Below are 26,030 nucleotides of genomic sequence, written 5' to 3' on the forward strand. Positions count from 1 at the left end.
ATCGACTTATGAGATGTTTCTCTCTTACCATTTTTAAGGCCTTATATTCAATTATGATTCTAGACTGCAATTCTAGAGGTGTGAAATTTTACTAAGGCCTAAAAGATTATTCTTTTAATTATAACTTTGAAGGTTATTAGTTTAGTTAACTTATGTCCTTAGTATAATGAGATTAAGGTTGATGTTGAGATTAATCCTATTGTTGAAATTATTACTGTTATAGGGAGAATAATTATTGATTTTTGAGACTATATTTATAGATCATGAATTTTCTGTGTATGATATAATTAGGGCTGAGAATCTAATACATATATAATAGTAAAGTGTAATTGTAGTTAATACAACCACAATGGTTATAATAGTTGTTATGTTACTTTCTATTAATGATTGTATTACAATTCATTTTGGTAGAAATCCAAGGAATGGTGGCAAACCACCTAGGGATAGAAGAGATAAAAATATTATAAATTTAATTTCAGTTTTTATATTTCTGTCTGAATAAATTTGGTTTATAAAAAATTGATTTATTTGCTTAAATAATAAGACCATAATTAATCTTAATAGTGAGTAAATAATAAAGTATAATTCTCAGATGTTTTCTCTAACTGTTAGAGATCTAATTATTCACCCTAGATGTCTAATTGAGGAATATGTTAGAAGTTGTCGTAGAGACGTTTGATTTAAACCACCTATTGCCCCAATACTAATTCTTAGAATGATAATTGTTCAAACGAAAGTTCTTATTTGAATACAGTAAGATAACACCATTATTGGGGCAATTTTTTGTCATGTTATTAGTGTTAAACAGTTATTTCATCTTGAAGCTCCCATTACTTCTGGAAATCAGAAATGAAAGGGTGCAGCCCCGATCTTTAATAATAATCTAGATCTGATTATTATTGATGGAATAAATTACGTTTCTCAACCTATTGGATATTTTATTTGAATCAGCAAAATTGAAAAAAATAGTATTGTCAATGCTATTGCTTGGACAATAAAATATTTTATTGATGATTCATTTATTATTATATTTTTATTGCTTGTTTACCCTATCAAGGTAACCCTTTAATCAGGCACTTCATTTATATTTAATATATAAATTAAAATTTTTTTTTAAAATTTGTTTATGTATCATTTTGGTTATTTCTAATTAATTTATCTCGGTTCGGATAATTTGAGTATATATTATATATAATAAATAATTTATATTAATATATTACATTTAATTAAATTTAAATACCTATAATGTGATTTTATTATTATTAAATAATTATTTTAATACATTTATTTACCTAGGATTATAGCTACTTATGTTTTTAGCTTAAAATAGGTTATTATATTATAAATTATATAATAGTATGTAAATTAATATTAAATATTATTATAATGGGATATAATAAGTATAATTGATATTATTAAATATAAAATATAAATAATTATATTAATTATAATAATATAATTATATATATTTTCTATAATTATATTATTTAATTAATTAATATTTAAGTTAACTTAATATAAAGTTAATTTTATAATAATAACATATTACATTAATTTACATAATTGTATAAAATATATTTTTTATATTATTTAATCTTTCTATATTATTAGTGAAAAGAAAGACTAAATAAGAAAGAATATAATACATTTATTGGTATACATGTTCCATATTAATTTTTATTTACATATAATAGAGAAGTTGTTGTGGTCATTCGAGGGTGCGTTTCTTTTTTTTTTGTCACTATTTGTGTTTTTTTCTGTTTTTTTCTTTAAATATTTGAATCTTTTATTTTTTCTTAAGTATATAAATTTTTGAATTTCTTATTTTGTTTTCAAAAGTTTTATTCTTGCTTATATTATTCACTTTTTCTTTGTATTATATGTAAGTTTTGTTAAACGAAATGTTCTATTTTGCAGTAATTTGATTTAATTATCAAGTGATTTTGGATTTAGCAATTGATTTAGTATCGGCATGATTCGTGCCAGCAGCCGCGGTTATACGATTGATACAAGTGAATATTATTGGTTAAAACAGTTGTTTATATTTTTAGGGTTGAAATATAAATTTGTAAGGTGAAATGTTAAAATTTATTTATAGCTCTTTTTATGAATCTGTGAAATTTAAATTTTAAACTAGGGTTAGATACCCTATTATTTTAAATGTTAATTATATTTACCAGGGTACTATTAGTTAAGGTCTTTAAACCCAAAGAATTTGGCGGTCTCTCATTCCACTCAGAGGAACCTACTCCGTGATTGATAATACACTATTTACTCTACTTAATTTATTTGTTTGTATATCTCCGTTATCAGAGAATCTTTTTAGAGTTATAATTCTCAAGATTTATAATTATAAAATATTTCAGGTCAAGGTGCAGCTTATAGTTAAGAGGAGGTGTGTTACAATAGATTTTTGTTTATAACGGATTTGATGGTGAAATACTGTTAATGAAGGAGGATTTGATAGTAATTTAATTTAACTGATATTGGCTCTGAGGTGTGTACACATCGCCCGTCGCTCTCATTATTGATTATTTTATTTTATTGTTTTAATTTAGCTTCAATTTAGATGAGATAAGACGTAACATAGTAGATGTACTGGAAAGTGTATCTAGTAAGAGTTTCAAGATATAACTTATTAGTAAAGTGTTTCATTTACACTGAAAGTTTTTCTGTGCAAATCAGGATATCTTGATTATTTATTTTATTATATTTATTTTTGTTTATTTAATTATTTAATAAAATTAATTTTGTCGAATTTTGTCTTAGTATATTTTTGTAGAATTGATTTTTTAGATTATAGTTTATTGGTAATGTAATTGTTTTATGAAATATTATTTTAAATTTTTAAAAGTAGATTTTATTTATTGTACCTTTTGTATCAGGGTTTATCAAAATTTTAGTATTTACTTTACTTGTCTCGATTTGGGTTGATTTATAAGTAATTTATAGTTAATGTATCATAATTATTATTAAATTATTTATAGAAATGAGATGTTAATCGTTTCCCAAGATATCTAGTTTCTTAAGAAAAAATTTAATTTTTTGAAGTTAATTGTTTTTATTTAATTTTTTAAATATAAATATTAACTTATTTATTCTTTAAGGGATAAGTTTTAAAGTTAATAACCTACAATATGTTTTATAAAATATAACAGTAAGCTTTAAACCAGCTATCTCTAAGATTACGTTATAGTTCATTATTTTTTATGTTGATTTTATAATTATTTTAGGTTTTTTATTAAGATTATTTATTTAATTTTAAAATTTTTGTAATAATGATAGAATTAGTATATTTATTTGTATATAATTTTTACCTTGTCAATTTATTATAAGGAACTAGACAAAATTGATTTCCGCCTGTTTATCAAAAACATGTCCTCTTGAAAATACTTTTATGTCTGGCCTGCTCACTGAGTAGATTTTTAAAGAGCCGCGGTATTTTGACCGTGCAAAGGTAGCATAATCATTAGTCTCTTAATTAGTGGCTGGAATGAATGGCTTGTCGAGAAATCAACTGTCTCTTAATAAATTTTTGAATTTAACTTTTGAGTCAAAAGGCTTAAATTTTTCTTTAGGACGAGAAGACCCCATAGAGATTAACATTTTATTTTTATATAGTTTTTTGTACGTCTTTCTATATTTAATGATGATGTTTTGTTGGGGTGACATGAAGATTGAATAAACTCTTCATTATTATATCATTTATTTATGTTTGATGTTTTGATCCATAATTTATGATCATAAGAATAAGTTACCTTAGGGATAACAGAGTAATTGTTTTTGAGAGCTCATATCGACAAAGCAGATTGCGACCTCGATGTTGGATTAAGAAAAATTTTGGGTGCAGTAGCCAAGTAATTAGGTCTGTTCGACCTTTAAATTCTTACATGATATGAGTTCAGACCGGCGTGAGCCAGGTCGGTTTCTATCTTAAGATTATTAATTCATATTAGTACGAAAGGACCATATGGTTGAAATATTTTTTATTTTATTGATTAATATTAATTAAATTACTACTTTGACAGATTAATGTGTTGAATTTAGAATTCATTTATGTAGATTTTTTCTACAAATAGTATTGATACTTTATGATTTATTTATGTTTATTTTGAATTTTCTTTTATTAGTTATTTGTGTTTTAATTAGTGTTGCTTTTTTAACTTTATTAGAGCGTAAGGTTTTAGGTTACATCCAAATTCGAAAGAGCCCAAATAAAGTAGGTTTTGTAGGAATTCCTCAGCCCTTTAGTGATGCTATTAAGTTAATTTGTAAGGAGCAGCCAATTCCTATTATATCTAATTATTTACTTTATTATTTTTCTCCTGTTTTTAATTTAATAATTTCCTTGGCTGTTCGAGTAATTTTCCCTTACTTAACTTATATATGTTCTTTTTCTTATGGATTTTTGTTTTTTTTATGTTGTACTAGATTAGGTGTTTATACTGTTATAATTGCTGGTTGGTCTTCTAATTCAAATTATTCTTTACTAGGTTCTCTTCGTTCTGTTGCTCAAACAATTTCATATGAAGTTAGTTTGGCTTTAATTTTATTATCTTTAATTATTTTAATTGGTAGTTTTAACATGTTTGATTTTATAAATTATCAGCTTTATTGTTGATTTATTATTATTTCTTTTCCTTTGGCTTTAGCTTGTTTTGCTTCTTGTTTAGCTGAAACAAACCGTACTCCTTTTGACTTTGCTGAAGGTGAATCTGAGTTAGTTTCAGGGTTTAATATTGAATATGGTGCAGGCAGTTTTACGTTAATTTTTTTAGCTGAGTATACAAGAATTGTTTTTATAAGAATATTATTAGCTTTAATTTTTTTTGTGGTGATTTTTATTCTCATATATCTTTTATTAAGCTTGCTGTTATGTCCTTTGGGTTTATTTGAGTTCGGGGGACATTACCACGTTTTCGTTATGATAAGTTAATGTACTTAGCTTGAAAAAGTTTTTTGCCTTTATCTTTAAATTCTTTTATTTTCTTTGTCGGTTTAAAGATTTTATTTATTTCATTTATTTAGTGAAATTTTTTAAGAAAAGTTAATAGAAGAGTATGTTTTCAAAACATATGCTTTTCCTAAGCTAAATAACTTATTATTACTTAATTAGTTTATCTCATGCATTTGCAATATGTACATTAATTAAGAAGTATGTAAAGTAGATAATTGTTAAGATTTGTCCTGTTATGATGTAAGGTTCTTCAACAAGTCGTTTACCAAATCATGTTAATAAGCATACAACAACTACTATAATTCAGAATAAAATCTGATTAATAGGATAGAACTGAATACCTCAAAATGGTGTTTTATTATAAAATGGTAAAATTATTAAGATTCTAATTGATAAGAATAATGCAATAACACCCCCTAGCTTATTAGGGATTGATCGTAGAATTGCATATGCAAATAAGAAATACCATTCTGGTTGAATATGGACTGGAGTTACTAATGGGTTAGCAGGCAGAAAATTATCTGGATCCCCTAGAAGGTAAGGATGAATCAAGCACAATATAATTAATAATGATGTTATTAATACAAATGTAATAGAGTCCTTGAAGTAAAGTATGGGTGAAATGGGATTTTTTCAATATCTCCATTTAGGCCTAATGGGTTATTAGACCCTGTTTGGTGAAGGAAAAATAAATGAATTGCTGCCATGGCAGCAATAATAAATGGTAGTACAAAATGGAATGTAAAGAATCGATTTAATGTTGCATTATCAACGGCAAACCCTCCTCATACTCATTGAACTAAATCTGTCCCTAAATATGGAATTGCTGATAATAAATTAGTAATTACTGTCGCACCTCAGAATGATATTTGACCTCAAGGTAAAACGTATCCTATAAATGCAGTTGCTATAACTAAGAATAGAATTACTGTACCAATTATTCAGGTGTGCATGTATATGTAAGATCCGTAGTAAATTCCTCGTCCTACATGTAAATAAATACAAATAAAAAATATAGAAGCTCCATTTGCGTGTAAGGTTCGAATAATTCAACCATTATTTACGTCTCGGCAGATGTGAACTACACTACTAAATGCTATTTCAATATTTGATGTATAATGCATAGCTAAAAATAGTCTAGTTACAATTTGAATTACCAAACATAACCCTAGTGGGGACCCAAAATTTCATCAAAATGAAATATTTGTTGGTGCAGGCAAATCAACTAAAGAGTTATTACTGATTTTAATTAAAAGATGTCTTAATCGTAAGGGTTTATTCATTAGTAAATTATCTTATTTTACGAATAGGCCCCTGGTCAATACTGGTGATTTTAACAACTGCTAATAGTGCCATAAATAAATCAATTATTATTATTAGTGTAATAATAAATGTTGGTCTATTATATAGTTTTTCTAAAGATATTGTTATTTCTTGATAATTGATTGAGTTATCAATATTTATAGTTTCAGTATTTTTGAAAAAGTCTATAAATATTGTTATATCTAGAATAATTAATACTGATATAATAAATACTCATATTGTTAAGATAATAATTGTCGTAATTGATTTAGGTTGGAATATTTCGTTTGATGCAATTCTCGTAATATAAATAAATAGTACTAATATACCACCAAGAAACGTTAAAAATAAAATATATGATAATCAATATCTTTCCATTATTGTTCCTGTTATTAGCCTGACTAAAAAGGTTTGTAGGATAATGAAAAGCATTACTGATATTGGGTGTCTTAATTTAATAAAATTAATATTTATTACGTTTGATAGTGATATAATTATTATTTTGATCATTTCAGGGGTTAGTTTATTAAAAATATCGGTTTTGGGGACCGATGATGGAAAGCTTTTTCACTTCTGAAGTTTTAAAAGTGGGGGCTGAACTTATTTCCGGTTTACATGACTGGTGTTTTTTTTAAACTATTATAACTAATGTTTATATTCTCTGTCTTTACTTCTTTATTGATTTATTTTGCTGGTGCTTATGTTTTTTCCTCTAAACGTAAGCATTTATTAATGGTTCTTTTGAGATTACAATATATTGTTCTATCTTTATTTATATTAATTATTGTTTTTCTTATTGAGTTTGATTATGATTATTTTTTTCCTGTTATTTTTTTGGTTTTTTCTGTTTGTGAAGGTGCTTTAGGTCTTTCTATTTTAGTTTCAATAATTCGTTCTTATGGGAATGATTTTTTAATTCCTTTGGTTTATCTTTATGTTAAAGAATTAATTTATAACTATTTTTTTGATCCTTCTTTGTTTGGTTAATAATTGTTGATGGTTGGTTAATTCTTTAATGTTTATGTCTAGTTTTGTTTTTATGATTTGTGTTTATTCATATGCAGATTTGAATATGATTAGATATTATTTTGGTATTGATTATTTTTCTTTTAGTTTGATTTTGCTTAGTTTTTGAATTTGTTCTTTAATAATTACTGCTAGAGGTTCAGTTTATTTAAGTTCTTATCATTCTAATTTTTTTGTCTTTATAGTCTTAAATTTAATGATTATGCTTTATTGTTCCTTTGCTAGATTGAGTCTTCTTTCTTTTTATATTTTTTTGAGGCTAGATTAGTTCCTAGTTTACTTTTGATTTTAGGTTGAGGTTATCAACCTGAACGTTTACAGGCTGGTGTTTATTTAATTTTTTATACTCTGCTTGCTAGATTGCCTTTATTATTAGTTTTATTTAGGGTTTATGATTTTTCTAATACTTTATATTTTCCTTTATTGGTTGATTTTGGTTCTTATTATTTTATATTTTATGTGTTTATAATTCTTGCTTTTTTAGATAAGATGCCAATATTTTTGGTTCATTTATGGCTTCCTAAGGCTCATGTTGAGGCCCCTATTTCAGGTAGAATGATTCTTGCTGGTGTTTTATTAAAGTTAGTTGGTTATGGTATTTTTCGTGTTATGAAGGTTATTTCTTATTTGGGTTTAAAGTTTAATTATTTTTTATTGTCTTTAGGCTTATCTGGTGGTGTTATTGTTAGATTTATTTGTTTTCGTCAGGTTGATTTAAGGTCTTTAATTGCATGTTCTTCTGTTGCCCATATAAGAATGGTTATTGGAGGATTGATGACTATAAATTGATGGGGTTGTATGGGTACCCTTTCCTTAATGGTTGGTCATGGTTTGTGTTCTTCTGGTTTATTTTGTTTGTCTAATATTATTTATGAGCGTTTAGGTAGACGAAGATTATTAATTAACAAGGGTATGATTAATTTAATACCAAGAATGGCTTTATGATGATTCCTCTTGAGATCTTCTAATATAGCTGCTCCTCCTTCTTTAAATTTGGTAGGTGAACTTAGATTATTAAATAGAATTATGTCTTGATCTTCTTTTAGATTTCTTGCTATAATTTTTTTGTCTTTTTTTAGAGCTGTTTATACTTTATACATGTATTCTTATTCTCAGTATGGTAATTATTATTCTGGTGTTTATACTTGTTCTCTTGGTTATTTTCGTGAATATCATATTTTACTTTTACATTGATTGCCTTTAAATATTCTTTGTTTAAAGGGGCAGTATTTTTTTATTTAGGTTGCTTAAGTATTTTAATTAAAAATGTTGTTTTGTGGAATCAGTGATATGAATTTTTTCATCTTAGGCCGTGAATTTGTTTTCTATTTGTTCTTTGAGTTTTTTCTTTATTTTTTTCTAGAACTATAATTTTTATTTTGGGTATTTATTATTTAATAATTGATTATAGAGTTTTTGTTGAATGACAACTTTTTAATTTAAATGGTTCTTTGGTTGTTATGACTTTTATTTTGGATTGAATGTCTCTTATTTTAATGTCTTTTGTTATGTATATTTCTTCTTTGGTTATTTATTATAGAGAGGATTATATATCTGGAGAAAAAATATAAATCGTTTTATTATTATTGTTTTAATATTTATTCTTTGTATAGGTTTTTTAATTATTAGTCCTAATTTGATTAGAATTTTATTAGGATGGGGTGGTTTAGGTTTAGTTTCTTATTGTTTAGTTACTTACTACCAAAATGTAAAATCTTATAGTGCGGGTATATTAACTGCACTTTCTAATTGTATTGGTGATGTTGTTATTTTAATTTCTATTGCTTGAATATTACATTTTGGTGGTTGAAATTATACACTCCTGGAAATTGAAATAAGAACACCGTGAATTCATTGTCCCAGGAAGGGGAAACATTATTGACGCATTCCTGGGGTCAGATACATCACATGATCACACTGACAGAACCACAGGCACATAGACACAGGCAACAGAGCATGCACAATGTCGGCACTAGTACAGTGTATATCCACCTTTCGCAGCAATGCAGGCTGCTATTCTCCCATGGAGACGATCGTAGAGATGCTGGATGTAATCCTGTGGAACGGCTTGCCATGCCATTTCCACCTGGCGCCTCAGTTGGACCAGCGTTCGTGCTGGACGAGCAGACCGCGTGAGACGACGCTTCATCCAGTCCCAAACATGCTCAATGGGGGACAGATCCGGAGATCTTGCTGGCCAGGGTAGTTGACTTACACCTTCTAGAGCACGTTGGGTGGCACGGGATACATGCGGACGTGCATTGTCCTGTTGGAACAGCAAGTTCCCTTGCCGGTCTAGGAATGATAGAACGATGGGTTTGATGACGGTTTGGATGTACCGTGCACTATTCAGTGTCCCCTCGACGATCACCAGTGGTGTACGGCCAGTGTAGGAGATCGCTCCCCACACCATGATGCCGGGTGTTGGCCCTGTGTGCCTCGGTCGTATGCAGTCCTGATTGTGGCGCTCACCTGCACAGCGTCAAACACGCATACGACCATCATTGGCACCAAGGCAGAAGCGACTCTCATCGCTGAAGACGACACGTCTCCATTCGTCCCTCCATTCACGCCTGTCGCGGCACCACTGGAGGCGGGCTGCACGATGTTAGGGCGTGAGCGGAAGATGGCCTAACGGTGTGCAGGACAGTAGCCCAGCTTCATGGAGACGGTTGCGAATGGTCCTCACCGATACCCCAGGAGCAACAGTGTCCCTAATTTGCTGGGAAGTGGAGGTGCGGTCCCATACGGCACTGCGTAGGATCCTACGGTCTTGGCGTGCATCCGTGCGTCGCTGCGGTCCGGTCTCAGGTCGACGGGCATGTGCACCTTCCGCCGACCACTGGCGAAAACATCGATGTACTGTGGAGACCTCACGCCCCACGTGTTGAGCAATTCGGCGGTACGTCCACCCGGCCTCCCGCATGCCCACTATACGCCCTCGCTCAAAGTCCGTCAACTGCACATATGGTTCACGTCCATGCTGTCGCAGCATGCTACCAGTGTTAAAGACTGCGATGGAGCTCCGTATGCCACGGCAAACTGGCTGACACTGACGGCGGCGGTGCACAAATGCTGCGCAGCTAGCGCCATTCGACGGCCAACACCGCGGTTCCTGGTGTGTCCGCTGTGCCGTGCGTGTGATCATTGCTTCTACAGCCCTCTCGCAGTGTCCGGAGCAAGTATGGTGGGTCTGACACACCGGTGTCAATGTGTTCTTATTTCCATTTCCAGGAGTGTATTTATTATTATGATTTTATTTCTAATTCTTTTGAAATAAAGCTAATTACTATATTAATTGTTTTAGCAGCTCTAACTAAAAGAGCTCAAATTCCTTTTTCTTCTTGGCTTCCTGCTGCTATGGCTGCTCCTACTCCTGTTTCTGCTTTGGTCCATTCTTCTACTCTTGTTACTGCTGTGGTTTATTTATTAATTCGTTTCAGACCAATATTAGATACTTATAATTGTGGTTGATTTTTCCTTTTAATTGGTTGTATAACTATATTTATGGCTGGTTTGGGGGCGAATTTTGAATTTGATTTGAAGAAAATTATTGCTCTTTCTACTTTAAGACAACTTGGTTTAATATTAAGAATTTTGGCTATGGGTTACCCAAAATTTGCATTTCTTCATTTATTAGCTCATGCTTTATTTAAGGCGTATTGTTTATGTGTGCAGGTTCAATGATTCACAATTTAAAGGATTCTCAGGACATTCGTTTTATAGGTTCTATTGTTAATTTTATGCCTTCAACTTCACTTTGTTTTAATGTTTCTAGTTTGTCTTTGTGTGGTATACCATTTTTAGCAGGTTTTTATTCATAGGATTTAATCCTTGAAATGGTTTGTTTAAGATGGATTAATGGGGTAATTTTTTTTCTTTATTTCTTTTCTACTGGCTCAACTGCTTCTTATTCTTTCCGTATTTTTTATTATTCAATATCTGGTGATAATAATTTTTATTCTAGATTTTCTTTTGATGATAAGGGTTATTATATTTCGTTTGGTATAATTGGTTTATTATTTGTTGCTGTTTTAGGAGGCAGTCATTTGTCTTGATTAATTTTTCCTATTCCTCATGTGATTGCTTTGACTTATTAATTAAGGTTAATAACTATAACTGTGGTTGTTTTGGGTGCTTATTTGGGTTATCTTATTTCTAATTTTGATTTTTCTCAAAATTTATTTTCTTTAAGTATACTTTCTTTTGTCAGATTTGCTGGTTCTATGTGGTTTATACCTTTTCTTTCAACTAAGTTTATTAGATATGTTCCTTTAAAATTGGGTTATTATTCATCTAAATCATTTGAATATGGTTGGGGTGAATTATTTGGTGGTCAAAGTTTATATAGACTGTTTATTTATTTAATTGGTTATATACAAGGTTGATATGATTCTAATTTTAAGATTTATCTTTTAAATTTTATTTTTTGAATGTTTATTTTGGTGATATTATTTTTCGTTTACTTAAATAGCTTATGATTAGAGCGTGACACTGAAGATGTTAAGGAAGTATTTTTACTTTTAGGTATTTATAAATATACATATATTATTTTTACAGTGAAAATGTAATGTTTTATTTAAACTATATAAATTTTAGAAATGTTAACTGAATTTAACCGCTAATATAAAAAGTTAGCAGCTTTCATATTGGCTTTACATTTCCTTAATTGGAACTTTATAGTTCAATTATATTATTAACAGTAATACGCCTCTTTTTGGCTTCAATTAATAAGAATAAGGGTATTTTATTTACCAACCTCCCAGGTCGAAAATGACTGCAATATTTCGCTTCTTATTCTATTTAAGGTTGATTGATTATATCAATACTTTTTGAATGCAACCCAAATGTTATAGTTAACTACAACCCTTTATTCTGCTCATTGTAAAGCTCCTTGATTTCATTCATGATATAGTCCTCCTAGTAATACTATAATAAAAAATATTGTTGATATTGTTCAGATTATAATGTCTGAAGTTTTAAAAATAATTACAATTGGGAGGATTGGTGCGAATTCTACATCAAAAACTAAGAAAATTACTGCAATTAAGAAGAATCGAAGTGAGAAGGGTATTCGTGCTGATCTTTTTGGGTCAAATCCACACTCAAATGGTGAGCTTTTTTCTCAGTCATTAATTAATTTTTTCGACAATGTTGTTGCAAGGATTATAACAATTATTGGGATAATAAATCTAATAACAATTTCTTGTAGATAGAATTAGGATTGTTTTTCTTGATTAATATCAAGCTTTTTGATTGGAAGTCAAATGTACTATTTATACTAGAAAAACAATTATCTACCTCATCAATATATAGAGATGTATAAGAATAATCACACTACGTCTACAATGTGTCAGTATCATGGTGCTGTGAAAATCCAAAGTGGTGTCTTGGTGAGAATTGATTTATTGAATGTTGAAGTGGACATGTTGATAAGAAGATTGTTCCAATAATTACATGTAGCCCATGGAATCCTGTTGCAACAAAGAATGTTGATCCATAAACTGCATCTGCAATGGTGAAGGGTGCTTCTCAATACTCATATGCTTGAAGCGTAGTGAAGTATAGTCCTAATAATACTGTGAAGAATAGTCCTTGTAATGCTTGAGTATGGTTAGCTTATATTAAACTAAGATGTGCTAATGTTACTGTTACTCCTGATGCTAAAAGAATAGCTGTATTAAGTAATGGAATTTGTATAGTATTATAATAAAGATTGAAATGAAGATGAAGATTAAATGATTTTGGTCCTAGTAATGTTTTTAATTCATTGTGTAAGGTTAGGTTTAGTTTATTTCAAATAATATTAATTCGTGATGGTGTAAGTCAAAACATTGATGGGATTAATAATAATTCTAAGAATGTTCTAGTTCAATTTAATGATAAATTGAAGATATTAGTTGATGGATCAAATGTTGAGAATAAATTTGTTATCATTTTCAATTTAAGTTTTTTATATCAATTGTTCTTTTTTCTGCTCTTTTAATAAGATTTGGTTTAAATGTGAAAAAGTTTATTTGATTAAATAAAATTAATGTAGCCGAAAATATAATGAATAGGGAGAATCATATGAGAGGGGATATTTGAGGGATTTGGGTTAAATTTCCCCATCAGAAGTAGTCGTTAATTTACTATATTTTGGTTTAAGAGACCATTACTTACTTTCAGTCATCTGATGTATTTCAAGGTGTACTAATTGTTTAGTTATTTTAGATTGACACTCTAATGTTATATATTTTAACTAACTCCTTAGATTATCTTAGATAATCACTTGATAAATAAGTTTACTGAAGTTCTTTCAATTACAATTGGTATGAATCTATGGTTTGCTCCACAGATTTCTGAACATTGTCCAAAGAACAGTCCAGGTCGGTTTATTGTAAATGTTCCTTGGTTTAGTCGACCTGGCGTTGCGTCAATTTTGACCCCTAATGCAGGTACTGCTCATGAGTGTAGAACGTCTGATGCTCTTGTTAATACTCGTACTTCCGTATTTATTGGTAGAATTGTACGGTTATCTGCATCTAGGAGTCGAAATCCGTCATTTTCTAGGTCTTGTTCTGGTGTTATATAAGTGTCACATTCTACATCTATAAAATCTGAATATTCATATCTTCAGTATCATTGTCGTCCAATTGTTTTAATTGTGATTATTGCATCTACTGAATCATCAAGTAAATATAATAGTCGTAATGATGGGAGTTCAATAAAAATTAGTGTAATTGCTGGTAGTGCTTTTCAGATTGTTTCAATTAAATGTCCGTGAAGTATGTTTTTGTTTGTATAGGCAATAAATAATATATAACTTAGAGCATAACCTACAATTACTGTAATTAATAATAATACGACTATAGTATGATCATGGAAGAATGATAGTTGCTCCATTAATGGGGAAGCTCCATCTTGAAGGGATAAATTTGATCATGTTGCCATTAATGAATTTTCTAATAAAAGGTCAAACCTTTATTTGTAGAGCTTAAATCTACTGCACTAATCTGCCATATTAGAATCTAGAAATTAATGGTAGTTCTGAGTAGCTGTGTTCTGCAGGTGGGTTATTTTGTAGTCATTCTGTTGATCTTCTTATATTAGCTCTAAATATGATTGCTCGGTTTGTAACCATTCTTTCTCATATAATTACAATAAATATAATAATTCCTACAATAGAAATTGTAGATCCAATTCTTGACACTACATTTCACGATGTATATGCATCTGGATAATCTGAATATCGTCGTGGTATTCCTGCTAGGCCTAGGAAATGTTGAGGGAAGAATGTTAAGTTTACCCCAATAAATATAATTGTAAATTGGATTTTTAATCATGTATTATTTATAGTTAATCCTGTAAATAATGGGTATCATTGAATAACACCTCCTATGATTGCAAATACTGCTCCTATGGATAATACATAATGGAAGTGGGCCACTACATAGTATGCATCATGTAATACAATGTCAAGTGATGAGTTTGCTAATACTAACCCTGTTAGTCCACCAATTGTGAATAGAAAAATAAATCCTAAAGCTCATAATAGTGGTGGACTGAATTTGAATTTAGTTCCATATAGTGTAGCTAATCATCTGAATACCTTAATTCCTGTATGTACAGCAATAATTATTGTTGCTGATGTAAAGTAAGCTCGTGTGTCAACGTCTATTCCTACTGTAAATATGTGATGTGCTCATACAATAAATCCTATTAGTCCAATTGATAATATAACATAAATTATACCTAGTGTTCCAAATGATTCAATTTATCCTCTTTCTTGACATACAATGTGAGAGATAACTCCAAATCCAGGGAGAATTAAAATGTAAACTTCTGGGTGCCCAAAGAATCAAAATAAGTGTTGATATAGAATTGGGTCGCCTCCTCCCGCAGGGTCAAAGAATGAAGTATATAAATTTCGATCTGTTAGTAGTATAAGTAATAGCTCCTGCTAATACTGGAAGCGATAAAAGGAGGAGAAGGGCTGTAATAGCTACGGATCATACAAATAAAGGTGTTTGATCTACAGTTATACTTTCTGATCGTATATTAATTGCTGTTGTAATGAAGTTTACTGCACCAAAAATAGATGATACACTTGCTAAATGAAGTGAGAAAATAGCCAGGTCTACAGATGCCCCTCCATGTGCGATAGCTCCTGCAAGAGGGGGGTAAACTGTTCACCCTGTACCAGCACCGTTATCTACTATATAAGATGTAAGAAGAAGGGTTAGTGAAGGCGGTAATAATCAAAAACTTATATTATTTATTCGTGGGAATGCTATATCTGGTGCACCAATTATTAATCGTACAAGCCAATTACTAAATCCACCAATTATAATAGGTATTCCTATAAAAAAATTATTACAAATGCGTGTGCTGTAATAATAACATTATAAATTTGGTCATCTCCAATTAGAGATCCTGGCTGGCCGAGTTCAGCACGAATAAGTATTCTTATTGATGTTCCTACTATCCCTGCTCACGCTCCAAATAAGAAGTATAAAGTACCAATATCCTTATGGTTTGTTGAGAATAATCATTTTTGCAGTAAGATGGCTGAATTTAAGGTGGTAGACTGTAAATCTACTTATGAGATGTTTCTCTCTTACCATTTTTAAGGCCTTATATTCAATTATGATTCTAGACTGCAATTCTAAAGGTGTGAAATTTTACTAAGCCCTAAAAGATTATTCTTTTAATTATAACTTTGAAGGTTATTAGTTTAGTTAACTTAAGTCCTTAGTGTAATGAGATTAAGGTTGATGTTGAGATTAATCCTATTGTTGAAATTATTACTGTTATAGGGAGAATAATTCTTGATTATTGAGACTTTATTTTTATAGATCATGAATTTTCTGTGTATGACATAATTAGGGCTGAGAATCTAATATGTATATAATAATATGGTGCAATTGTAGTTAATACAACCATAATGGTTATAATAGTTGTTATGTTATTTTCTATTAATGATTGTATTACACTTCATATTGGTAGAAATCCAAGGAATGGTGGCAAACCACCTAGTGATAGAAGAGATAAAAATATTATAAATTTAATTTCAGTTTTTATATTTCTGGCTGAATAAATTTGGTTTATAAAAAATTGATTTATTTGCTTAAATAATAAGACCAAAATTAATCTTAATAGTGAGTAAATAATAAAGTATAATCCTCAGATGTTTTCACTAACTGTTAGAGATCTAATTATTCACCCTAAATGTCTAATTGAGGAATATGCTAGAAGTTGTCGTAGAGACGTTTGATTTAAACCACCTATTGCCCTAATAATAATTCTTAGAATGATAATTGTTCAAACGAAAGTTCTTAGTTGAATACAGTAAGATAACACCATTATAGGGGCAATTTTTTGTCATGTTATTAGTGTAAAACAGTAATTTCATCTTGAAGCTCCTATTACTTCTGGAAATCAGAAATGAAAGAGTGCAGCCCCGATCTTTAATAATAATCTAGATCTGATTATTATTGATGGAATAAATTCTGTTTCTCATCCTATTGGATATTATATTTGAATCAGCAAAATTGAAAATAATAGTATTGTCGATGCTATTGCTTGGACAATAAAATATTTAATTGATGATTCATTTATTATTATATTATTATTTCTTGTTAGGAGCGGAATAAATGAAAGTAAGTTGATCTCAAGTCCTATTCAAACTCCAAATCAGGAGTTTGATGAAATGGAAAGGATCATTCCTATCATTAATGTTGATAGGAAGAGAAGTTTTGTAGAGTTGTTGGTCATTAAAAAGGAGAGGATTGATACCTCTATAAATGGGATATGAACCCATTAGCTTGTTTAGCTTACCTTTTTACATTAAGGTGTATGATGCACGTTAGTTTTTGTTACTAAAGGAGGTAGTTTAATTCTGTCTTATGTAATTTTTAATGAAGGTAATTTTTATTTACTTGATTTACCCTATCTAGTTAAACCTTTAATTAGGCACTTCATTTATATTTAATATATAAATTAAATTTTTTTTTTAAATTTGTTAATTTATCATTTTGGTTATTTCTAATTAATTTATCTTGGTTCGGATAATTTGAATATATATTATATATAATAAATAATTTATATTAATATATTACATTTAATTAAATTTAAATACCTATAATGTTATTTTATTATATTAAATGATTATTTTAATACATTTATTTACCTAGGATTATAGCTACTTATGTTTTTAGTTTAAATAGGTTATTATATTATAACTTATATAATAATATGTAAATTAATATTAAATATTATTATAATTGGATATAATAAATAAATTGATTTATTCTTTAAGGCATAAGCTTTGAAGTTAATAAGTTATAGTTTGTTTTATAAAATATAATAGTAAGCTTTAAACCAGCTATCTCTAAGATTACGTTTTAGTTCATTATTTTTTATTTTGATTTTATAATTATGTTAGGTTTTCTATTAAGATTATCTATTTAATTTTAAAATTTCATAAAACAATTACATTACCAATAAACAATAATCTAAAAAATCAATTCTACAAAATTTACTAAGACAAAATTCGACAAAATTATTTTTATTAAATAATTAAATAAACAAAAAATAAATATAATAAAATAAATAATCAAGATATCCAGATTTGCACAGAAAAATTTTCAGTGTAAATGAAACACTTTACTAATAAGTTATATCTTGAAACTCTTACTAGATACACTTTCCAGTACATCTACTATGTTACGACTTATCTCATCTAAATTGAAGCTAAATTTAAAAAATAAAATAGAATAATCAATAATGAGAGCGACGGGCGATGTGTATACACCTCAGAGCCAATATCAGTTAAATTAAATTACTATCAAATCCACCTTCATTAATAGTATTTCACCATCAAATCCATTATGAAAAAAATCTATTGTAACCCACCTCCTCTTAACTATAAGCTGCACCTTGACCTGAAATATTTTATAATTATAAATCTTGAAAATTATAACTCTAAAAAGATTCTCTGATAACGGAGATATACAAACAAATAAATTAAGTAGAGTAAATTGTGTATTATCAATCACGGGGTAGGTTCCTCTGAACGGAATGAGATACCGCCAAATTATTTGGGTTTGAAGACCTTAACAAATAGTACCCTGGTAAATATAATTAACATTTAAAATAATAGGGTATCTAATCCTAGTTTATTATTTAAATTTCACAGATTCATGAAAAGAGCTATAAATAAATTTTAACATTTCACCTTACAAATTTATATTTTAACCCTAAAAATATAAACAACTGTTTTTACCAATAATATTCACTTGTATCAATCGTATAACCGTGGCTGCTGGCACGAATCATGCCGATACTAAATCAATTGCTAAATCCAAAATCACTTGATAATTAAATCAAATTACTGCAAAGTAGAACATTTAGTTTAACAAAACTTACATATAATACAAAGAAAAAGTGAATAATATAAGCAAGAGTTAAACTTTTGAAAACAAAATAAGAAATTAAAAATTTATAAAATTAAGAAAAAATAAAAGATTCAAATATTTAAAGAAAAAAAACACAAATAGTGACAAACAAAAAGAAACGCACCCTTGAATGACCACAACAACTTCTCTATTATATATATATAAAGATTAATATGGAACATGTATACCAATAAATGTATTATATTATTTCTTATTTAATCTTTCTTTTCACTAATAATAAAGAAAGATTAAATAATATAATAAATATATTTTATACAATTATGTAAATTAATGTAATATGTTATTATTATGAAATTAACTTTATATTAAGTTAAATTAAATATTAATTAATTGAATAATTTAATTATAGAAATAATATATAATTATATAATTATTATTAATATAATTATTTATATTAATATAATATTTTATATTTAATAATATCAATTTATTTATTATATCCAATTATAATAATATTTAATATTAATTTACATATTATTATATAATTTATAATATAATAACCTATTTTAAGCCATAAACATAAGTTGCTATAATTTTATAGACGTAGAATTTGACACTTCTATAACACCAGAACAAGACCTAGAAAATGACGGATTTCGACTCCTAGATGTAGATAACCGAACAATTCTACCAATAAATACAGAAGTACGAGTATTAACAAGAGCATCAGACGTTCTACACTCATGAGCAGTACCTGCATTAGGGGTTAAAATTGACGCAACGCCAGGTCGACTAAACCAAGGAACATTTACAATAAACCGACCTGGACTGTTCTTTGGACAATGTTCAGAAATCTGTGGAGCAAACCATAGATTCATACCAATTGTAATTGAAAGAACTTCAGTAAACTTATTTATCATGTGATTATCTAAGATAATCTAAGGAGTTAGTTAAAATATATAACATTAGATTGTCAATCTAAAATAACTAAACAATTAGTACACCTTGAAATACATCAGATGACTGAAAGTAAGTAATGGACTCTTAAACCAAAAAATAGTAAATTAACGACTACTTCTGATGGGGAAATTTAACCCAAATCTCTCAAATATCCCCTCTCATATGATTCTCCCTATTCATTATATTTTCGGCTACATTAATTTTTAATCAAATAAACTTTTTCTCATTTAAACCAAATCTTATTAAAAGAGCAGAAAAATGAACAATTGATATAAAAACTTAAATTGAAAATGATAACAAATTTATTCTCAACATTTGATCCATCAACTAATATCTTAAATTTATCATTAAATTGAACTAGAACATTCTTAGAATTGTTATTAATCCCATCAATGTTTTGACTTACACCATCAAGAATTAATATTATTTGAAATAAACTAAACCTAACCTTACACAATGAATTTAAAACATTACTAGGACCAAAATCATTTAATGGAACAACATTCATCTTCATTTCAATCTTTATTATAATACTATTTAATAATTTCATATGATTATTCCCTTACATCTCTACTAGAACAAGACATTTAGCATTAACATTTGCAATCGCTCTACCTATATGATTAAGATTTATGTTATTTGGATGAATTAATCATACCAATCATATATTTACACACCTTGTTCCTCAAGGAACACCACCTGCATTAATATCATTTATAGTATTAATTGAAACAATTAGAAATATCATTCGACCGGGTACAATAGCAGTACGACTAGCAGCAAATATAATTGCAGGACACTTACTATTAACATTACTAGGAAATACAGGACCATCTATAGCAATAAACTTAATCTCACTATTAATTATTGGACAAATACTTCTATTAATTCTAGAATCAGCAGTAGCAATAATTCAAGCTTATGTTTTCTCAATATTAAGAACTTTATACTCTAGAGGAGTATACTAAACCTATGTTAACAACTCACTCAAACCACCCATTCCACTTAGTAGATTACAGACCTTGACCATTAACAGGAGCGATTCGAGCAATAGTTTTAGTATCAGGATTAGCAAAATGATTTCACCTATTTAACATTAACTTATTTATAATTGGATTTGGAATTACCTTACTAACTATAATCCAACGATGACGAGATGTAGTACGAGAAGGAACATACCAAGGACTACATACAGGATTTGTATCAATTGGATTACGATGTGGGATAATTTTATTTATTGCATCAGAAGTACTATTCTTCGTTTCATTTTTCTGAGCATTTATTAGAAGAAGACTAGCACCTACTATTGAACTAGGAATATTATGACCTCGAATAGGAATCCAACCTTTTAATCCTATACAAATTCCATTGCTTAATACAGCTAATCTTTTAGCATCAGGAGTAACAGTAACATGAGCACATCATAGTTTAATATAAGCTAACCATACTCAAGCATTACAAGGACTATTCTTCACAGTATTATTAGGACTATACTTCACTACACTTCAAGCATATGAGTATTGAGAAGCACCCTTCACCATTGCAGATGCAGTTTATGGATCAACATTCTTTGTTGCAACAGGATTCCATGGGCTACATGTAATTATTGGAACAATCTTCTTATCAACATGTCCACTTCAACATTCAATAAATCAATTCTCACCAAGACACCACTTTGGATTTTCGCAGCAGCATGATACTGACACATTGTAGACGTAGTGTGATTATTCTTATACATCTCTATATATTGATGAGGTAGATAATTGTTTTTCTAGTATAAATAGTACATTTGACTTCCAATCAAAAAGCTTGATATTAATCAAGAAAAACAATCCTAATTCTATCTACAACAATTTTTATTAGATTTATTATCCCAATAATTGTTATAATCCTTGCGACAACATTATCAAAAAAATTAATTAATGACCGAGAAAAAAGCTCACCATTTGAGTGTGGATTGGACCCAAAAAGATCAGCATGAATACCCTTCTCACTTCGATTCTTCTTAATTGCAGTAATTTTCTTAATTTTTGATGTAGAAATCGCACTAATCCTCCCAATTGTAATTATTTTTAAAACTTCAGACATTATAATCTGAACAATATCAACAATATTTTTTATTATAGTATTACTAGGAGGACTATATCATGAATGAAATCAAGGAGCTTTACAATGAGCAGAATAAAGGGTTGTAGTTAACTATAACATTTGGGTTGCATTCAAAAAGTATTGATATAATCAATCAACCTTAAATAGAATAAGAAGCGAAATATTGCAGTCAATTTCGACCTGGTAGATTGGTAAATAAAATACCCTTATTCTTATTAATTGAAGCCAAAAAGAGGCGTATTACTGTTAATAATATAATTGAACTATAAAGTTCCAATTAAGGAAATGTAAAGCCAATATGAAAGCTGCTAACTTTTTATATTAGCGGTTAAATTCCGTTAACATTTCTAAAATTTATATAGTTTAAATAAAACATTACATTTTCACTGTAAAAATAATATATGTATATTTATAAATACCTAAAAGTAAAAATACTTCCTTAACATCTTCAGTGTTACGCTCTAATCATAAGCTATTTAAGGAAACGAAAAATAATATCACCAAAATAAACATTCAAAAAATAAAAGTTAAAAGATAAATCTTAAAATTAGAATCATATCAACCTTGTATATAATCAATTAAATAAATAAACAGTCTATATAAACCTTGACCACCAAATAATTCACCCCAACCATAATCAAATGATTTAGATGAATAATAACCCAATTTTAAAGGAATATATCTAATAAACTTAGTTGAAAGAAAAGGTATAAATCACATAGAACCAGCTAATCTGACAAAAGAAAATATAATTAAAGATAATAAATATTGAGAAAAATCAAAATTAGAAATATGATGACCTAAATAAGCACCCAAAACAACTACAGTAATAGTTAAAAACTTGAAATAATAGGGCAAAGCAATAACATGAGGAATAGGAAAAATTAATCAAGACAAAAGACTGCCACCAAAAACAGCAACAAATAATAAACCAATTAAACCAAACGAAATATAATAACCCTTATCATCAAAAGAAAATCTAGAATAAAAATTATTATCACCAGACATTGAATAATAAAAAAGACGAAAAGAATAAGAAGCAGTTAAGCCAGTAGAAAAGAAATAAAGAAAAAAATGTAAACAATTAATTCATCTTAAACAAACCATTTCAAGAATTAAATCCTTTGAATGAAAACCAGCGAAAAATGGTATACCACACAAAGACAAACGAGAAACATTAAAACAAACTGAAGTTAAAGGCGTAAAATTAACAATAGTACCTATAAAACGAATGTCCTGAGAATCCTTTAAATTGTGAATTATTGAACCTGCACACATAAACAATAAAGCCTTAAATAAAGCATGAGGTAATAAATGAAAAAATGCAAGTTTGGGGTAACCCATAGCCAAAATGCTTATTATTAAACCAAGTTGTCTTAAAGTAGAAAGAGCAATAATTTTCTTCAAATCAAATTCAAAATTCGCCCTAAACCACCCATAAATATAGTTATACAACCAATTAAAAGCAAAAATCAACCACAATTATAAGTATCTAATTTTGGTCTGAAACGAATTAATAAATAAACCCCAGCAGTAACAAGAGTAGAAGAGTGAACCAAAGCAGAAACAGGAGTAGGAGCAGCTATAGCAGCAGGAAGCCAAGAAGAAAAGGGAATTTGAGCTCTTTTAGTTATAGCTGCTAAAACAATTAATATAGTTATAAGCTTTATTTCAAAAGAATTAGAAATAAAATCATAATAATAAATGTAATTTCAACCACCAAAATTTAATATTCAAGCAATAGAATTTATAATAGCAAAATTACCAATACGATTAGAAAGTGCAGTAAATATACCCGCACTATAAGATTTCACATTTTGGTAATAAATAACTAAACAATAAGAAACTAAACCTAAACCATCCCATCCTAATAGAATTCTAATCAAATTAGGACTAATAATTAAAAAACCTATAGAAAGAATAAATATTAACACAATAATAATAAAACGATTTATATTTTTTTCTCCCGATATATAGTCCTCTCTATAATAAATAACCAAAGAAGAAATATACATAACAAAAAAATACTCCCCCTTTAAACAAAGAATATTTAAAGGTAATCAATGTAAAAGTAAAAGATGATATTCACGAAAATAACCAAGAGAACAAGTATAAACACCAGAATAATAATTACCATGTTGAGAATAAGAATACATGTATTAAGTATAAACAGCCCTAAAAAAAGACAAAAAAATTAAAGCAAAAAATCTAAAAGATGATCAAGACATAATTCTATTTAATAATCTAAGTTCACCTACTAAATTTAAAGAAGGAGGAGCAGCTATATTAGAGGAGCTCAAAAGGAATCATCATAAAGCCATTCTTGGTATCAAATTAATTATACCCTTGTTAATTAATAATCTTTGTCTACCTAAACGCTCATAAATAATATTAGATATACAAAATAAACCAGAAGAACACAAACCATGACCAACCATTAAAGAAAGAGAACCTAATACAACCCCATCAATTCATAGTCATCAATCCTCCAATAACTATTCTTATATGAGCAACAGAAGAATATGCAATTAAAGACTTTAAATCAACCTGACGAAAACAAATAAATCTAACAATAACCCAACCAGATAAGCCTAAAGACAATCAAAAATAATTAAACTTTAAACCGAAATAAGAAATAACCTTCATAACACGAAAAATACCATAACCACCTAACTTTAATAAAACACCCGAAATAGTGGCCTTAACATGAGCCTTAGGAAGCCATAAAAGAACCAAAATTATCGGCATCATAACTAATAAGGCATTAATTATAAACACATAAAATATAAAATAATAAGAACCAAAATCAATATAGGAAAATACACAATATTAGAAAAATCATAAACCCTAAATAAAACTAATAATAGAACCTATAAAACGAATGTTCTGAGAATCCTTTAAATTATGAATTATTGAACCTGCACACATAAACAATAAAGCCTTAAATAAATGTTTCAATTAAATGTCCATGAAGTATGTTTCGGTTTGTATAGGCAATTAATAATATATAACTTAGAGCATAACCTACAACTACTGTAATTAATAATAATACGACTATAGAATGATCATGGAAGAATGATAGTTGCTCCATTAATGGGGAAGCTCCATCTTGAAGGGATAAATTTGATCATGTTGCCATTAATAAATTTTCTAATAATAGGCCAAACCTTTATTTGTAGAGCTTAAATCTACTGCACTAATCTGCCATATTAGAATCTAGAAATTAATGGTAGTTCTGAGTAGCTGTGTTCTGCAGGCGGGTTATTTTGTAATCCTTCTGGTGATCTCCTTATAATAGCTCTAAATATGATTGCTCGGTTTGTAACCATTCTTTCTCATATAATTACAATAAATATAATGATTCCTACAATAGATATTGTGGACCCAATTCTTGACACTACATTTCATGATGTATATGCATCTGGATAATCTGAATATCGTCGTGGTATTCCTGCTAGTCCTAGGAAGTGTTGAGGGAAGAATGTTAAGTTTACCCCAATAAATATAATTGTAAATTGGATTTTTAATCATGTATTATTTATAGTTAATCCTGTAAATAATGGGTATCATTGAATAACACCTATGATTGCAAATACTGCTCCTATACATAATACATAATGGAAGTGGGCTACTACATAATATGTATCGTGTAATACGATGTCAAGTGATGAGTTTGCTAATACTAAGCCTGTTAGTCCACCAATTGTGAATAGAAAAATAAATCCTAAAGCTCATAATAGTTGTGGATTGAATTTGAATTTAGTACCATTTAGTGTAGCTAATCATCTGAATACCTTAATTCCTGTAGGTACAGCAATAATTATTGTTGCTGATGTAAAGTAAGCTCGTGAGTCAACGTCTATTCCTACTGTAAATATGTGGTGTGCTCATACAATAAATCCTATTAGTCCAATTGATAATATAGCATAAATTATACCTAGTGTTCCAAATGATTCAATTTTTCCTCTTTCTTGACATACAATGTGAGAGATAATTCCATTTCCTGGAAGAATTAAAATGTAAACTTCTGGGTGCCCAAAGAATCAAAATAAGTGTTGATATAGAATTGGGTCACCTCCTCCCGCAGGGTCAAAGAATGATGTATTTAAGTTTCGATCTGTTAGTAGTATAGTAATCGCTCCTGCTAATACTGGAAGTGACAAAGGAGGAGAAGAGCTGTAATAGCTACGGATCATACAAATAATGGTGTTTGATCTAGAGTTATACTTTCTGATCGTATATTAATTGCTGTTGTAATGAAGTTTACTGCACCAAGA

General features: G+C 28.7%; 2 pseudogenes; one reads left to right on the forward strand and one right to left on the reverse strand.

Moving 5' to 3' along the window:
- Window positions 1–1,972: 1,972 nt before the first annotated feature.
- Window positions 1,973–17,723, forward strand: LOC126184081 (NADH-ubiquinone oxidoreductase chain 5-like; annotated as a pseudogene).
- Window positions 17,724–22,218: 4,495 nt separating this feature from the next.
- Window positions 22,219–23,890, reverse strand: LOC126184083 (NADH-ubiquinone oxidoreductase chain 5-like; annotated as a pseudogene).
- Window positions 23,891–26,030: the final 2,140 nt, after the last annotated feature.

Source organism: Schistocerca cancellata, chromosome 4 (assembly GCF_023864275.1).
Source record: "Schistocerca cancellata isolate TAMUIC-IGC-003103 chromosome 4, iqSchCanc2.1, whole genome shotgun sequence".
Taxonomy (NCBI): Eukaryota; Metazoa; Arthropoda; class Insecta; order Orthoptera; family Acrididae; genus Schistocerca; species Schistocerca cancellata.